Below are 6159 nucleotides of genomic sequence, written 5' to 3'. Positions count from 1 at the left end.
GGAAAGTGACAGGTGTCGAGCCTGTGCAATAATAAATACCTACTCGAGAAAAATAAATTTTCTGTGTATAGTAGTGAGTAGGGTCGAATCCACAGGGACTGGGAAAAATTTGATTCCTTTCAAGTTCGGGACACGGGGGATTTTTTATCAGAAATAAACTAAAAATAATTAAACAATTTAACTAAAAATAATTAAATAATTTAACCAAAAATAAATAATTAATTAATACAATTGTAAATAGCAATTAAATAAATGATAAATAAATTCTAGCCAAGGATACAACTACGCAGACACAGTCCATTCATCCGATCATTGATGCAAAGAAGGTTCACTTAATTTTATTAACAGGTTAGTTATAGTCGCCGATAAACTCTAACGACCAGCTTTTCCTTAATTTATTGATAACCAAGGTACGACCGTTGATTACCCCTAACCAGGAAATACTCCTAGGTACGTACGACCGTAGGAATTAATTTCCTAATTGCATTAAAAACTAGAAAAGCCTAACCCAAATTAATAACACGCTACGAGGGTTATTTAAATCAGATTGCATGTCCCCCTATTATGTGAAAATACTAGTTGTCACTAATATTAATCAACTAAACAATTACGGATTTAATTGATTAATTTGACAAGAGATTAATAAGTCAAATTGCACATCGGGCCCTTGATATCCAATTAACAAAATAATCCTATGGAAATTAAAATAGAAAACATGCAAATATTAATAAATTAAGGAACACGTAAAATTAATTAGATCTCACAGATATTTGGGACTGCGTCTTCGCGTTGATCCTTGACTAGAGGAGAAAATTAGCCACGCCTCATAAGAAAATTCCCACGCAATTTAAATGGAATCAAATACATAAATAACTAACTAAGAATTTAGGAAGAAACTTGAGTCTCGCTAAACTCTTTTAAGAAAAGTTGCACACCACACAACAAGAGAAGGAAGAACTCCTCCTCTGAAAACCAAAAACTACCTCTATCCTCCTACGGAGCTTCTCTGGAGAGAAAACTCCAAAACTAGTCTAATGTCTTATGAAAAACTATCGTCTAATGCCTTTCCCTTATTTTATTTTAGCACTAGTTTCCTAAGAGAACTAGTGACGTAGGAAGCAAATTGGAAAAGCTCAATCATCAAAGCCAACACCTTGACTAATGAGTATATCTCCCACAATAAGAACAAACTTTCTACGTGGTCCCCGCTTTGATTTCTTATTGCTAGTGGATTTCATCATATCAATTCAATTCTTCATCAGCAATTCCGTTGGTTTGCACAATTTGGGCTGATTGTGGAAAGCTTTTAGAAGCTTTCACGTGTGGAGAAATCTTCTCAAGAAGGTCCCCTTTTAGCACTTTTCTGCTCCACTTTCTGAAATTATATCCAAATACCAAATATAAATATATATTGACAATTAAAACAATATTTGGCAAGGATAAAGAGGAAAATTAACGATAAAATTACTAACAATTAATACCCTATCAATTCCCCCACACTTAAATCATGCTTGTCCTCAAGTATGGGAACACTAAACTCAACAATGGCTAACTCTCATTTCATTTACTGCCAAGCTACGCTTATCCCAAAATCAAGTTTTAGTGGCTAAGTGTCAAGACATATTTCTCCCGGTTAGCTCCTGAAATCATAGACTCGTCCAATTCATGGCTAAGTCGTCTAAGAAATCAAAATATTAAACTAGCAAAAGTTAGCAATTGGGTCAACTGAAAATCAAAATCTCAACATTGAAGAACAAGGATCGGCAGGCCAACATAATCATAAGCTTACTTATTATTTTCTTTTCTCTCTTTTTTTTATTTATTTTTTTTTATAATAATTTTTTTTTCAATAAATGCTCAGTCCCAAGCTATTCAAGTCTTTTGACGTGAACTCTGACATTTTTAGATGAAAGAGCCCAGTTACTCAACTCTTCACAGCTTCAGGACTAACTACTCATATATATAGTCACTTTTTGACGCGAAAGTCGACACTTGTGGTGAAGACTCCCGGTTACTGGGTGACGACACTAGCGGAGTAGGGTCATTTATTAATCACAATTAAAGCACCAGAAAACCAGATAATTAAAGATCATGGCCCACGTCATCTCCTAATATGGAGAACTAAGATCAACAATTGCCTAATCCACACAACAATTGCTAGTAAAATATTTATATTGCCTAAACAATTTAACCACAATTTGCACCAAGTCATTAAACTCATGATATTCACCAAGATAACATGCTTTTACTTGCCACTTAAACTAAATTCATAGAATAAATCATAACCAGCAATAGACAAGTGAGATGCCACATTTATTCATCAAGACAACAATAAGAAAAGCAACAATTTAAAGAAACTCCAATCAAATCCAAATCTCCCCCCACACTTAAAGTACACATTGCCCTCAATGTGATAATTAATTAGTAAAAATAAGAAGAAGGGCAACGAAACTCCCCTGAAGTTGTCAAGACAGCGGCGGGTTAGGCGGAAGTTGAGGTTCAACACCCACGTGGTGCATAAAAGCCGCCAAATTCTGTGCCATGCTATGCACATTAACATCAATATTTGATACTTGAGCTTCCAATTTCTGAACTCGCATCTGGAGTTGGTGCCAGTCATCAGCCCTTGGGGTTGATCTAAGTCTCACCATTTTCTCCAATTGTCGGTCCAATCCACAAGAGACAACAAATGCTAACAAATAATGGAAACAGAAAATTTAAAGCAATAACAAATGAAAACCAACCCAGTGAATAAAATGCACACTTCAATCACCCACAAGTTATAGAAATACTCCAACACTTATAGTAAATGCAATCAATAAGCACTTGTGGTTCCAAACTTAGCCAAATGCAAAAACAATGCACCTCAAAATCACCCCAATCAACGTAATAATTGAAATGAAAAAGACAAAAGACTCTCACACAAGGCAACTACTTCAATAAGCAAATTTAAGTGTTAAAGGCACCTCCCAATTAAACAAATAATCTCAGCAATTTACCCACAATTAGACACAAGTTATAATAAATTAGACACTATTGGACCCAAAATCATAACAAGTGTCTCCAATTGGACAGTCAATCACTTAAGATTAAGAAATTGGAGGCAAACTACCATAACCAGTACCATTGGTGGACTCACAGGGAAGAATTAAATCAAACGGCCAACCCAAAGCACTTATAAATTCAATAACACCAAGCAAAGCAGAAATTAAAAAAAAAATTCAAAATGGTAACCAATTTGCCAAGAAACCCCAAATCAACCCCAAAATTGCAGTTGAAGCCCCAAACAACTCACAAGTGAAAAATCCAGCACCTCCTGCGATTATTCAGCAAGAAACCCAGGAAAAAGAAACAAACTTCAGCATTTTAAGATCTAGAAAATTGCTAATCGGGGAGGGGGGATTCAATACCTCCACCTGTCGAAAATTGACAAGTGGCGTGAGGTGATCTGGAATTGAAGTCGCGCGTGAGGGAAGCGACGGTGCACCGGCGAGGTGGAGAGGAGCGACTGGAGTTGGTGGTAAGCTGAGGTCGAGCTTGCGATAGTGAGCTGGGCAGGAGGTATTGGCGCGGCCAAGGAAAGTTCGCGCGCGGTGGGGGTGTTTGCCGCTGACGCACGGAGAAAGAGCTGACGCAGTGGAGAGGGAGATCGAGATGGAGAGAGAGAGTTGAGCTGGAGAGTGGAGCTAGTTGCGTTGCAAGTAGTGACGGCGGCAGTTGGTGGTGTTTGGAGAGAGAGAGTGAGAGAGCAAATGGAGGTGGTGGCGGCTGGCATTGCTTGGGCTGCAGGAGGTCGACGCGAGCTGGTGGAGATGAGGCACTGGCGGCTGCATGCAGAGGTGGACGCTGGGTTGTGGTGGGCTTCAGGCGGAAGTCGGCGGCAGCTATGGACAGGGAGGAGGAGCTGCGCACAGCTCTGGGTTGCGCGCGGCTGGCGGAGCTTACAATGAAGAAGAAGAAGCGAGCAGCGGGGAAGAAGAAGAAAGAAAGAAAGGAAAGAAAGAAAAGAAAGAAAGAAAAGAAAAAGAAGAAAGGAGAAAACGAAAAAAAAAAAAAATAGTTTTGGTCTTCACATTTTTTTTTTAAATTCAGAAATTGAATTGCTGAAAAACTAACCGAATGTTAAGAAAGGAAGTAATTGTATTTTGATTTTTTTTTTTATTGCAAAAATTTGAATTTTTTTTTTTTTTTAGTTCGTCAAATATGGCGTGGGCACGCCAAGATTAGAAAACATTCTCTGACTTGAGAATCAGTTTTTGAACATTAACGCGTGCCCTCTCCGCGCGGGCACGCCAAGATTCCACTTCGTAATATTGAGATTTTACCAACATGGCGTGGGCATGCCATGTTTTAGAAACATCCTCTGCCCTTGAAGTTGGAACTTGTGAGATTAATGCGTGCCCTCTTCGCACGGGCACGCCATGATCACCTGTCCTGATCATAGTAGAGAAAATATCAAATTTAAGCAATACCCAGATGAGAAACGACATATTTAACGAATCGCACAACAAAAACCAACAAAATCAAAAATTGGGTTGCCTCCCAAAAGCGCCTTTCTTTAACGTCTTTGGCCAGACGTTAAACACAACTCTTCAATTTAGGTGTAATCCAATTTTCCTTGTAATCAGTAGTCCTCCTCCGGGATCCAAATAGCCATTGAGTGCAATCTTTTTCCTTAATTTTCTTCTCTTTTTCACCTCATGAATTGCTTTCATCCCATGATATTTGTTCGCAGCAATTTTGAATTTATCCCTAGAAGCAAACTTAGAAAATTCTTGCACAGAGGGATCAATAGCATGAATTGCAAACACAGAGTGAGAGTTAACAGGATGTTTCATTGTATCAAAAATATTAAAGTGGACCATTTCTTCATCAAATTCCATGGACAAAGTACCCTTATGAACATCAATTTTTGTCTGGGTTGTGCTCAAAAACGGTCTACCTAATAACAAAGGCGAGGGATCGGAAGAGTGATCATCATCCATGTCAAGTACATAAAAGTCAGCTGGGAATACCAAATCGTTAATCTTGACCAACACATTCTCGACCAACCCATCAGGGTATGCATTTGTTCGGTCAGCTAATTGGATTACTATCTCAGTTTCTTTTAATGGACCTAAGTTCAGAGAAGCATACATAGATTTAGGCATTACGTTGATCGATGCTCCTAAGTCCAGCATGGTATTTCTAATCAAAGTATTACCTATTATACATGGGACAGTAAACCTACCTGGATCCCCGCACTTCGGTGGAAGCTTTCTTTGGAGAACTGCTGACACGTTCTCTCCCACAATGACCCTTTCATCTCCCCTCAACCGCCTTCGATTGACACATAGGTCCCTCAAAAATTTTGCATACTTCGGCACTTGTTTGATGGCATCTAATAGGGGAATATTGATTTGTACCTTGCGGAAAATCTCCAGGACTTCTTTCTCCTTGTCTTGCTTCTTTGGTTTCTCCAACCTGCTAGGAAAGGGAGGTGGATTAGTTTTAGCTGTAGGAATTGGTTTCGGGAGCACCTTTGCATTTTTGTTATTTCTGCCCTCCTCTTCCAACTCGTTCTCAATCCATTCTTCGTCCTTATCTTTAGGGATCACAGGTTTGGGTCCTTGGATTTCCTTGCCACTCCTCAAGGTCATTGCACTTACATTCTTTGGATTCACCTCAGGTTGAGATGGCAACTTTCCTTGAACTTGGGACTCCAAACGGTTGATTGTTATGGCCATTTGATTCATTTGATTTTGCAATGATTGCACCTGTCCCAGTTGATTCCTCATGCTTTGTAAGTCTGAATCCGTCTTTTGTTGGTTAGCAAGCAATTGCTTCATCATTTCTTCCATGGACAGACTTGAGTTTGAAGGGGGTGGTGGTGGTGGTGGGCGAGGATGGTACTGCTGTTGGTGTCCTTGCTGTCTATTTGGCACAAAATTAGACTGCCTATTTCCTCCATAGCTAAGGTTGGGGTGATCCCTCCAACCAGGATTGTAGGTGTTTGAGTACGGGTCGTACTGCTTTCTTGGCGCGGGCGCGTGGCAAGCCATGTTCACCTGTTCTGCAGTTTCTTCTTGAACCAATGGACACATTTCCGTAGGATGACCCACGGCAGTGCATACCCCGCACACTTTGGCTTGCGATGTATTCCCCACAGCTAGTTGTCGC

Source organism: Coffea eugenioides, chromosome 2 (assembly GCF_003713205.1).
Source record: "Coffea eugenioides isolate CCC68of chromosome 2, Ceug_1.0, whole genome shotgun sequence".
Taxonomy (NCBI): Eukaryota; Viridiplantae; Streptophyta; class Magnoliopsida; order Gentianales; family Rubiaceae; genus Coffea; species Coffea eugenioides.
The sequence above is the reverse complement of the archived record's forward strand: the minus strand, read 5'-3'. Positions refer to the sequence as shown.